General features: G+C 35.8%; 1 protein-coding gene across 11 annotated transcripts in view; it reads left to right on the top strand.

Annotated features, from left to right (window-relative positions):
* LOC127567561 (transcription factor 4-like) overlaps positions 1–12,962 on the top strand; it is a 470,428-nt gene that overhangs the window by 348,500 nt on the left and 108,966 nt on the right. The window contains exon 1 of one of the 11 annotated variants that reach the window (XM_052010601.1): positions 364–379. The exons of the other annotated variants lie outside the window; for them this stretch is intronic. The gene's annotated coding sequence lies outside the window, so the exon portion shown is untranslated. Of the gene's footprint in view, positions 1–363; positions 380–12,962 lie in introns of those variants that run through there. 11 annotated transcript variants of the gene reach the window in all.

Raw genomic sequence — 12,962 nt, 5'->3', positions numbered from 1 at the left:
AGATATTGGAGTTAATTTATTTATAAACAACACTAAAAAACTTGGAATTTTAATTGCTATATCAGAAGAAAAGTAATGTATTACGACAACAATTTGGGTCTGCGCCCACTGCAGCAGATCCGATCCGTGGTTCTCAGCTAATGGTAAAACAAACTTCTTTTTTATGGAAAGTTATATGATTGTTATAACGGGATGCAGATACTGTAGGCTTTCAGTAAACACAGATCTCCCCTTTGTACACGAACTTGACAATTAGATTTTTGTGCATAATACAGCGGGCATTGTTTTGGCTCTGCAGCAACATTGCGCCGGGCTTGATATTGTGCCAAACATCTTGCGGAGATTGTTTATGCCGTGTGCTGACCGCTGAAAGCTGAGGGTAAAGTTTTTATTCACGAGAATTGCACTTCTCTTTTTAAAAAATATAATTTCTATTATCATCTTGAAAATTCTTTCACAGTGTGTTTTCGGAAAAAAAAACTACTGGCGAGCTTTCTCTGGTTTTATTTAGTGCTTTATTTGTAATGTTGGACGAAACATCGCGCATCAGTGACAAGCAAAACAACTCTTAAGGTTCTATGGAGTCTCCGACTGATTTTGGCAACAGATAGCTTTAGGCAGAGAAGGTAGAAAAAAAATCAGAATAATGAATAAACAAAAGAAAAACAAAAGGCTACACAGCAACCTAATTACAAGGCATCGCCGTTATTTAAATTAGAGAGAAAGGAATGCAATCACTATTGTTATGCATATTCATCCATTTAAAAATAATTTTGTGTTTTGGATTTAATTTTTTGTGATCTCTAATAGTGACCATACCATAATTTTATGTAGCTTATTCCAGTTTTTTTTAAAGTTGCTTGAAAAAAAATCGAGATAGTCTGATTTAATTGTAGTCCTTTTGTTGAAAGCAGACTAAAATTGCAACCTAATTGCAAAGGTTTAAACGGTGAAGTTTTATTTTACCCCATTTAATTTGAGAATCGAATGTTGGGTGTTTGAATTTCTTTTAAAACTACTAAATTAAAACCTCCACATAATTGTAAAAGTGCATGGGTAAAAAAAGAAATTAGCAGGTACATTTGCTGAAATTAACAGTGATTGTTTGAAGAACTGCAAATGGAGAAGGGTTGACAAAATTTTTTCTCAGCGTAGCATTGCAGATTCTTTCAATGAATCAAACATTTCATATAATGCCTCGAAAGCATTCAGTTATTTTTGTGTAATGCTGCTGTTTACAAACAAAGCAGAGAAAATAAAAGCTTGTAATTGATATTTTAAAATTTTAAGTATATCTCTGATGGGATTTTCGACAGTTGATGCTTTTAAAAAGCAGTATCCTGCTTGCTTGCTAACAAAATTAATTTCCCAGATACATTTTCTGATGGAAAGTGGGATTTGATGAATGTTATTTTGTTGTAAATTCAGCACTGCAAATTCTTAACAATAAAGTGCAAAATATGGTACAAACTACAGCATCATTTAAATAAAATGGTTATTCCGCCCTTTGCAGAAACAGGAGCAGGAGGTTTGTTGTTCATGTGTTAACCTCTCTTTGTACGTGAATTGTGCTTTTGTAATATTTTTTGTAATGAGAGCAATTTACTGAGTACAGTGATTTTTCTTTTTCAAAAAGAAACTCTGGTCACTTTTTAAAACTCAACTGGTGAATAATAAGATTTGCTTTCACCCACTGAATAGCTCAGAATGTAAGACACTTTTAAATGGGTCCTGAAATAAAACCAGAAAAATGTCAGAAAATTAAAATAGACATTTACTTATATTGTGTTTCAGAAACTTTTGGCTTTAAAACAGCAGGACTGAAGTACTTTCTATTGGGTGGGGTAAGGTGGGTGGGAAAGTGGGAATGAAGAGTTCTAATGTCTACGTCATAAATCATATTTTTAACGTTGAACTTAAATACATATGTAAAGCTTGAAAAGATTTCAGCAATAGATCCAGATTATAGAAGTTTTTTTTTCTGATTTTAACATCAGGTATTTCTATTCAGCAAGTCATGCAGGTATCCAGGCTTATAAGTTGCTCTACTTGCCAAATGGCTATAGCAGTTAATTTTTCTCGTATTGCTGTGCTGTGTGAGTTGTACCCATTTTGTGACATGATTAATGCAGGACTAACCAAGTTAACCTAGCATGCATTGACAATATTAATTTGTTATTTTCTGTCATGCATAATCCCAAAATTTTAAAATTGCTTGGTAGGAGTGAAAACATCAGTGGTAGATCTGGACAATGACAGTATTATCATCATTTGTGGTCTGCTGGGGAACTACTTTATTAGCCTTGACAAAGTTTATTGAATTGATCATGTTTCTGATTGCTTAAAGCAAGTGTACGCTACTAGGAGTAATTCAGCAAGGGGATATTGTTATGTACATTTTTGTTTAGAGAAAAATCATGATTGAACAGAAAAATTAATTTAATGAATTCTGTAATTTTATTTGTAATATATTTTAATTTCTATTTTGTGAGTATGGAATGGAATCCGTAGTTTGTTATTTAGGTAAGATTTGATAGCCTGCGAGATAAGTTGAGCAAATTAACGAAAACGGGGTTAATGACTGTAAGAGGAAACTCCAATAGATGAGGAATTTTGCTAAGGTAATTGATGAGATTACCTGTTACGATTCAAACAAGTTCTGCTTCCCCCACCCATTCCAGCCAGCATTTGGTTATCGGTGCAGTTCTTAGATGTGTAAGTGTTGTATTTGCACAGATCCAATGTTGCAATCAGAAACTAATCTACGTAGCTTGAAATGCAAGAAAATATGTCATTGTTACCTGGGGTTTTAAACCATAATGTGACTATCAAATTTCAAAATGCATTCCACTCGAGTGTTCTGGTGTGCCTGCAGTTATTATTGATGCATATGGTTTGGCATCTTAATGCCACCTCAGAGATGAATGTAACTTTTGGATTGCTGCAGTTATGAGAACAAATCCCTCATCCATCATTTTATTAAACTTTTAAACTGTGGTTGAACATATAGCTGTCATTCTTGATATATAAAACAATTTCAGGTATGACAATTTGCAAGTTGATACTTTTTTTCAAATTTAAATTGAGTTCAAGCTATCTGTCAAACTCCAAAGTTATTTTCCAAATATCAAATTTTTCAGAAATACTAAGAAAGCAACAAATTAGTTATCTTTGCATATGTGGGGTGTATGATAATGTGCCTGCATTTTTTAGGCAAAGTTGTTATGATATTCTGTCTGAATTGAACGTGAGTAACTTGGATTATGTTTTTACATGAAGAGAAAGTCACAACCTGTTTGAAGTGGACATCATAATATTTAATGTTTTAAAGGGAAGTTGTAGAAATTATATGCGCATGTTTCAAGAATACTTATTAGACAATTCAGAAAAAATGTATCAAATAGATGAACACTGACTAGATTAAGTACAAATATTTACCTCTTCATCCACCCCCTATATCAATGCACATGCAAAAACAAACATACGCTACAGCCAAGACAGATAATTCAGTACATAAAAAAGTTAAATTTGCATTTCAACCTGCATTATTAAATAGTGTTTAGTTTTCATATTATTGAAAAAAAAATCTATATTTGTAATGGACTGTCTGAAATAATTATGATACTAATATCATACAATAATTTTCCTTCCCATACTATTTTCCAGTACATGAATATGAAAGTATTTAGTGGAAATAATTTTTCATATATAATAGTTAATATCCAATATGATCTTAAGTCTTAATTTATTTCAATGTGGAAAATTCTTCCTGTACCACCCTAGACAAGTTATGATAAATTTAAACCTGAAGTCTACATTTCCAAGGGAAGGTCATTACCAAAAGCCAAGAAGTTACCCCTTCACTATTTAAAGTTTATCATATTCCGTGTTGGCAGAACCTCTCCTTTCTCACAGAGCCAGTTTTATTGTTTTAGTGATGGTTCAGTACATGAACATTTCCTATACCCCAAAGAAATGAAAGCTAATGAAAACTAAATCTGAGCTGATGTGGCATAAGCAGCACTCTGGGGATGGGTGGAGGGGGTGGAGCAGAATCAGGGGCCAGTCAGACTTAAGTTACTCAACAAAAGCTCCTCCTGCAAGTCTCTTATTTTTTCACAGTGTGATCAGGATTATGACAATTGTATTTTGCCGAAGCAAATTTCACTGCATTGCAGTGAATTGTAAAGCTCAACTCCTGTCAAGTTCTAGGTACTTAACGGAGAATCATCTTAAAATACATTATCTACAAAATAATAAAGTAGTATCACATTGCAAAACCAAACAAAAACTGATAGCGTGCTGGTTCCTGCCTTGTGACGTGTTTCAGTTCTGATACTTGTATCGTATTTGTGTTCAGTGCAAATGGTTAATGTCTCTTAAGGTGCATTAACAATATACAACCTCACACCCGCTCCCCACCTCCCCCCCCCCCCCCCGACATGTATGTAATGGCCGCAGGCAAGTCACAATGAAATTAAGTAGAATTTCAAAGTAACCAAAGCATCCTCCTCCTTGTTCTTGCTCTAAATAAGGCACCCAGCACATTTTGCCTTCTCCCTTCATGGTCCCCAGGTTGAAACTTTGACCCATTTACCCCTAATGCAAGTGATCCCCTTGTTACGGCCATTTGGGTTTATGAAAATTCTCCCTTACAAAATACAGAATTCACAAATTACTAGCCAAAAATTTGAGATATGGAATAAAATTCTCTCTCATGGAACTTATGGGAGGGAAAAGTAAATGAATCAACACAAAGTTTAATTTTTACAACTCACATTTCTTGATGCACATGCAGATCATGTGGCTTCGTGATGTGGCCCGCTTTCTAGGAATGCAACCCATACCCCATAATGTAGGAGTCACCTATACTTCAAAACTATAGAAAGGTCTACCTTTTTCAGTCCTCCCTCCTACAATTCTCAGGCCTCTCATACTCAAAGCCTGCATCTTATGTGTACTGTTTAGTATATAATCCATATATTCTTTTGCTCTTCCTCCATCGCTTGCCTTGGGTTCAGTAACTTAAATGAAAAGCATCTGTCTGGTTCTTTATGGACAGTGAAGTTCAAAAACCTGTCTTTATTTTGGTTTACTTCCACTCAGATTTTATAAAATCATATTTTGGTGCCTAAAAGAATGCAGTTTAAAACAAGAAACTACAATTTACATAACTTGCAAATCTTCTGCATAAATGTTTTTTCTGTATTTCCGCTTTTATTAATACCATTTATATGAGAATAGTTGTTTGACATTTTTACGTTAGAACCTGGTGGTGTTTCTAAACACACTGCTTTGGAAGCTCTTTCCATTAAACTATCCATTAAGTTAAGCCTAACTATATGAGAGTCCTCCGGGAGGCTATATTCTTTTAGCATGGTTCATAAAGTTGTGGGGTTGAGCCATGCTCCTGGATGTGAGCACATACAGCCTTGGTTGGCACTTCAGTGCCGTATTGAGGCTGATTTTAAAGTGTTCTGGGTCTGTAGTGCAGCCAACCCATTTAAATAAGATCCTTTAATGTTTACACTAATTTGGATAGACCAGTAATCCAGTATCATACTTAATTTGTTTTGAATCCTTTGGCCTTTGTTCCCTTTGACCTTTCTTTTTACTTCCATCGAAGTTCTAAATGCACCTTTTCTCTGGCTGTACTACCAAACTTGGCATGACCTAACACTTCCTTCTCCTCCCCATTTCCCTACCCTAGTTTATTTTTGATAGTCTTCTCAACCTGGGACTTTGATTACTTACCAGCTTTATGAGTACTGAAATACTTTGGTAAATGTCAAGATATTAAGGATGCTTGCTGAGAATATCACCTACAGAGACTCTCACCTGTGCTTATTGACACCTCCAGACTTAACTTTTCCATCCTCTAGCAACCGGAAATCTATCTCATCCTGTATTCCAGCTTGCCCTTCATCCCCTGCGCTCTCAACAACTTCAAAAGCCTTCATGCTCTCATACCTTTGTGGTCTCACCCTGCTTTCCTTCAGACCTTCTCCAGTCCAGATTTATGAGAACTCTGCATTTTTCCTACATTTTACATTTTCCTCTCCCTTTGGCCACCTTAGTCATCCCAACCCTATGCTTTAGAAAAGCTGCCCCTTTTGCCTCCTTCACTGCTTAATACTCCTTTAAGACTTTTCTGAAAACAGATGTTGATTCAATTTCCATTTTGTATGTTTATTCTCTTCTGAAATACCCTGTGAAAAGTTCTTTGCAGTTGCAACAGCTTGTTGTTGATGAATTTTGCGGACTTCAATGAGAAATGAACAGCAGATAGTGGTGGAGGCGTGAGAAAGGTAATCTTGAGGGGGAAAAAATCCAAATAGTTTGAAGTTTGGCATATTGGGAATGTATGGATGATTCTTGTGGTTATGACCTAATCAAAAACCCACATGAGTGTTTATCACTAGATGTCAGACCTGAAGAATAACACATGGTTAAGCAGAAGATGAGTCACAAGACTAATGCTGCCTTAGAATTCTTAATCAGAGTATGTCACAGTCACTGAAATTTTGAGACCTTTTTGGCTTCAGACCTTTCCAATTAATATTACTGTTCAAGATTTGATATTTGTCTTTAGCGACATCATAAAATTTTACTCATGCTACTTTAGGAAAGTAAAAATTAAATTGTAACCTTGTATAAATTTGAGGTTGACTGTGTTTACACCAATTAATTACCTTGGTTACCCAGCAGCCAGTTTGTACACAGCAAGGTGCCACAAATACCAAGATAAGCAACCAGCTATCACAACTGTTTTTAGTCACATTGGTTGAAAAATATATGTCATCTAGGACAGTGGAAGAATTCTGCCCAAATTCAGGTAGAACCACGGGACCTTTGCATCCAGCTGAGAGGGAAGTGGAGGTACCTAACATTGTCTTATGTAAAACACTACTCCAGCAGTGCATAGTTCACCCACTGGAATGCTAGCCTAGATTAAGTGCTCAAATCCTGGTGTGGAACTTGAAACCACATGCTTCTGACTGACAGGCAAGGGTGCTACTACTAAGCTGGGCTTGATATCCTTTACTGTTTGTTACGTTTATTCCATTTTGGTTGTTGGTGGTTTGATTTTGCTGCAGTCAGCCAGTGAAACAGACATTTTGTGAAACGGTATCATGATTTGGTGTTTGACTGCTGCAGTCAGTTCAGTATGTTATTGCAGACTGATTCTAGCCTGAGATTTAAACATGCAAACAAACCCAAAGGTAAGAAAAGACACATGAATCATAACTTCCTACATCTTGCATGTGCTCAGAACATCTTAAAACACATCAGAGCCAATGCAATATGTTTGAAATATAGCGACTGCTCTAATGCATGAACCATGGCAGCCAAGGTTTCAAAACCACTGAGCTAAAAGACTTTAGTCGTGTGGGTAATGGTTTAATAATGATAATGACACTGGGAGAAATCCCCACTCCTCTCCAAACACAGCCATGAAGCATTGTATCTGATTGATTTTAGGCCTCATCCAAAAAGTAGCACCTCTGAAAGTGCAGAGCCCCTGAATATTGTGCCCAGCTATCAGCCTAGGTCGTGCAGTTTAGGCTTTGACTTGTGGCTTAATTTGTTGCCCTGCTGATTCAGAGAAAAGCGGGCAACCAAGGAGCTGACACAGCTGACCCTGTAGCATACATATTAGTGTAATAAGCAATGTATAAAATATTTTATGTGCTCCTTTACAAAGTACTGCAGCAAAATCATTAAATAATATTAACAAAAAATAATGATCTTTTTGCAACAGGAAGGCATGTGGAAGTCACAAGATTTACCTGCTCTGACTTTGAATCCTTCTTATTGATTCTACCAAAAGCTACTTTCTCAAAGCTTATAAACTCGTTGCTGTGAGACTCACCTGTGATGGCACTCAACTGATGCAAAGTGTGGTTCACCTGCAACAACTTGTATGTATGGTGCATCCTTAATGTAGTAAAACATTTCAAGGTGCTTCACGGTAGCAATAATCAAACTACCACTGTTGCCACTTCTTTTGCTGAGAAAGAATATTGAATTATTAAGTAGGACAAATCAACCTGAAACAATGTCACAATGCTTTCACACAGAAAGAGATATCAAGTATCAGAAGAAAAACCTCAAAAAAAAACATTGTTTGCATTTTAGTATACTTTTCAAGTGGCTGCTGGAATACAATATCCACTTTCTCTCTGTCAGTTGTATCATCTCTGTAGTGGTCCATTTTCCTGTGAATCAGAAGAATAAGAATTTCAGCCACTATTTACAGCCTAAAATACACTTATTTGGCCTGATGCTTGGGGACAACTTTGAGAGGGTGTTGCACTGTCATTATGAAGAAGTACAGTGACTGGCCAGTTTCTCTAGATGAGCAGCTGATAATTTTTTTAACATAAATATAATTTGGCAGATAATTTTTGTAAGCACACTTAATTACTATTCATTACATTTTATAGCACCATGGACTGGAAAGTTTTCTCACTCTCGTTGAATAGGCTCTTTATATCTCCCCTATCCAATTAAAGAAGAGTAAAGGCATTGCAACATAGAGTTTTTGATTGAGTTCTCTGTTACAGTCCTGAACAAAAATATGTGGATTCAGTCCCACAGTTAAAACACTAACAACTTTTTTGAGAAAAGTACTGAGTTGTGTAAAATGGCAATTGTTTCTCACAATTATAAGCCCTTAAGGGTCTCAAGGCTGTTATTACAAAAACAGGCATAGTATTAATACAGCCAAAAGGAACGTACTTTACGCAAGGTTTTTCTTGTATTCTTGTTTTGCTCTTCATTTCTAGCTCTGGTTGAACAGTTTGTAACTCCACAGACTTGTGTGTATACTTTCGGCAGAAATGTGAAATAACGTGAACACCCTGCTGGGTGGAAGCATTAGTTTTGCACTATTCTTCCTGACAAATGATCAAGCTTTGGCTGTCGCATCATATCAGTGGCATCTGATATAATTATGTTCGTATCCATTAATTGATGGAAATTTACTAGCTTTTACAAAACATTGTTTTCTTGCCAGACATTTTCCGTTGCAGTTACAGTTGTATATATTTCAAAACTATTAAGGTTGTGAATAACAGAATTCCAGTCCTTGATTAAAAAGTGAACGTTTTGTCATACACCACAATGAAACTAGGAATGAAGTTGTGATTTGCCCATAATTGTTGGATTGTTTTATTTATTCATTTTCATTTCCTGGGTGGTCTTCTTTCTTGTGGCCAATTTAGAATGAAATTGTTGCCTTTTTGTTCATTTTAAAAAACTGAGTTTATGTCAGTTTTGTCATGTGTGAGGCAGGTTTGTCATGTGTGAGGCAGTTTTCTGTTTTATTGAGTCATCAGTGCAGTTTCAGACTGGGTAGGTTATGTACTATCCCTGAGAATACTTTGTGGCCTGTCTTGCTATTTTGCCCCAGTTAAATTATATCAGTAAGATTGTTCAAGTTTCCCTCAGGTTACCAATGTTACAGTTACAGAAATAGTGAGCTCTGTGACTGCCTTTACTATAAATGGTTATTTTCATGGCTGTGCTCTTTGTGCTATTTCAGTTGACTAACTTTAGTTTTGCCTGTAAAAATGCAATTTTATCTCATTACTAATGCTATTACTGCAAAAAAGCCCACCTTTGAAACCATCTTACAAAATTGTACAGAAAATTTAAAGACCCTTAGTGATTTTTTTTTTCTATCTTAGCTGCTATGTCAAGGATTTTGATTGTAAGTGTAATGCTGGCAATATTTCTGGGGATATTGCCTTGGAAGAGCTGCTGAGCCTGATGTCTTACAAACCTTGTACAAATGACACTGAATCGTCTTGAAATTTGTTCATATTCCTGCACATCCTATTTTCCCTCTCAGACAGCCACCTTCAGTGACACCGTTGATGCCAAAAATTAACAAAATAAAGTATTATTGAAGTTCAATTATAATCAGTTTTAATTATTTTACACTTCCCATTATGGAGGTGGCAGCTTATGTTGGGTATAGTTCCACGGCTCTCAGGCTTTCTTTAACAGTGCATATAAACAGAGGAGGGGGAGTCAGATATTGCGTCACTATCACAACATGGTATATTTATCCATTCAACTGTCAGAGAACATAACTGTGGGTTATAAAAGATAATCCTGATTATAGGTCTGATCAAGTTGAAAATGTCAAGGGAAGGAGAAGCTGCTGAGTGAAATATATCAGTTAAATTTATATGAATTTATGTGAATTTTATGAACTTAACTCCCCCCTCCTTACATAGTTAATTTGTTTTGATTTAAGTGTGACATTTATACACCATGTGACTGCTAAACGTAGTGTCTTATATATATTTATTCTTAGAATGGCCTAAAGGGTCTCAATGACTTTATCTGAATCCAATCTAATTATTGCATTAAATATAAAGTTTTGGGTGTTCTGGCATTTTACTTAATTAGTCTTAATGTTTAACAATTGGAGTGATGCAGATTGAAATAAACTGGCCTCATAATTATAAATAATGCTTTATGAAACTAAACATTTGAAATAGAAACAGAACGCATCACTGATTGGTCAACATTGGAAGGAGGAAAAGCGATTTAATGTTTCTCACTGACCTTTGGTAGTTGCAGTTTTTACTTCGTTATTGTAAACTAATAATGAAGTAAAACCCATCAGCAGTGGAATCCATTACCACAATGTCCTATTACAGTGCATCCATTTTTTTCTGAATCGTAGACAAAGTTTTTTTCACTCCCCATTGATGAAATTGCATCGCACTGACTTTATTTCATAACACTGTTATAACATATGTACAAAAGGAATTGCCACATGCAATTCTCATGCTGAAATATTGGAGAACTCCTCGTGCAGTAAGACATACTGGAGTACTCCCTGGTGTATATTGATTGTGCAAAATGACAAATACCTAAGAGAAAATTACAAGGATATAAACCTAAACTTTGGGATTCAGGTGACTTGTAAATTGCTTGAGCTCTGTTCTTTATGGCTTATAATTTTGTCTGAGTCCCCCGGTGATGTTAGACTGCCTTGTAACTTTCTCCCACGTGGCTACTATTCTATGTTGTAGATTTCTTGAATCGTACAAATCAGCCTCTTAGCAATAAAAGGAAACAATGTACTGTAAATCAAAATCTAAATCATGTGTTGGTCTTAGTTGGTTATTTTCCACAAATCTCTTACGTATGTTAATTGTGAAACTGACATCTTGGGTCCAGGCAGCCACAGCTTTATCCCAGGGTGTTGAGAAAAAGTACTACAGCTGTTTGAAAGCTGACCTTAAGGTAGAATTAATTCTGCATGAATCCTAATTAATCCCAAATTCTGTAGTGACTGAAAGTATGACTGAGATTTTTTTGCTAGGTTTCAAATAAATACTTTTTCTTGGTCGTCTTGTCTCAAATTTTTCTGAAAAGTTTTCTGCTATGAGATGTTTAAATCTGGAAAAATCCACTCCATCCACTATGGGAACAAGAATGTAATACTGGAAAAACAAGAGAGGATTGTATCTCCTTTCTTTTTCACCCTCCTTGCCAATTTCCTAGTTCTCCCAGTAGGGTGATTCACACTTAGGTATATTTGTGTGGCCACTATTAGCTCTCCAATTGCTGGCTAACACACAGGCATTCATGTGTATGCCTTGTTACTAAAAGTCAAAGGCTGCCTGCTTGATGGGATACGGGAAAGGTATTAAAGCTGATTTTGATCCTGGTTTCATTTTATTACCATATTTGCAAACTTTCCAGTCGGAATCACTAGATAGAAGTATGGGATTGTTATCAGCAATTATGGTATCCTTGCTGCAAAAACAGTTCTCAGTTATTATATTCACAGCATCTGGGTTATTACAAAGTGTGGTATGTAGCTTTACAGTTGGACATCAAATTAGAACTACGGTATGCAGTTTTCAGTATGCAGTGAGCAAGAGATGGGTATTAAGAAAGCTTTTGAAAATAATGAAATATGTAAAAGGACAGATGGGTATAGGAAGTGTGCTTCAGAGTGAGGAGCAAGATGACTGAAAGCCCTGTCACTAATGAAGAAATAGGGAGGATAGAACACTCTGAGATCAAGGCTAAGATCAAACGCAGACAACATTTCAGACCTACCTATGTATTTCTGCATTAAGCAGACAGGCAACATATTAGCCATGAGATGAACAAAAACTTAATTGGGATTAAAGGCTATTGATAAAAGTGGTTTTGTCAGATGTAATTGGCATGCGTGCTAAAGTTCAGGTGGACCATGTATATTTATTTGCCTCTTTTTTTAAGTCAGTAAAAGCTTTGAAGTAACTGAATGCTGCCAGTTTCATTGCACAAGTTCTTCTAAAGTATGACAATTGGATTATAAATCACAAGCAATAAACCTTGAGCAACTTGGTGTGTACATTTTCTAAGACCACAGAACAGACTTTGAAGGAGGTATTCCACCATTCAGGACTGAGTTACCATTTATTTAATCTTTTAATTAATTTATCTAGTTTATTTTAAACCATGATACACATCTTAAAACTGGTGATGATTTGAACCTCCTAAATGCCAGAATGGCGATAAGGCCAAGAATAATAAAAAGAAACACAAGCGAGAAACGATAATGTGATCACAGTGAAAACTCTTTCAGCCACACATTAATGGTATAGATGTATAAATGAAATAAACCCAAGTTATTGCACACACTCAATTTGTCACACTGTCTATTAACTTGCAGCCTGGCACTATTTTTCTTTATTCCAAACAACAGAAAACTAAGTGAAAGAAGTGAGTGTGACTTGCCTCTCCACCTGTCTGCAGGCACTCTTGACATATCTAGATAAGTGCTGCACACCCAGAAATTTCCTCAGACTTTGATAGATTTTGCTGAACTTTATAAGGTCAGCATTTCCAACAAATCTCCTTAAATTGAAAACCCATGGTGAAAGGTCAAGCCAAATAATTCCACTCTGGTTAAAGAGAGAAAACATGAAAGCAGGGTAAAT

Source organism: Pristis pectinata, chromosome 2, assembly GCF_009764475.1.
Source record: "Pristis pectinata isolate sPriPec2 chromosome 2, sPriPec2.1.pri, whole genome shotgun sequence".
In the NCBI taxonomy this organism is placed as follows: domain Eukaryota; kingdom Metazoa; phylum Chordata; class Chondrichthyes; order Rhinopristiformes; family Pristidae; genus Pristis; species Pristis pectinata.
This window is presented reverse-complemented; position numbering and strand designations above follow the sequence as displayed.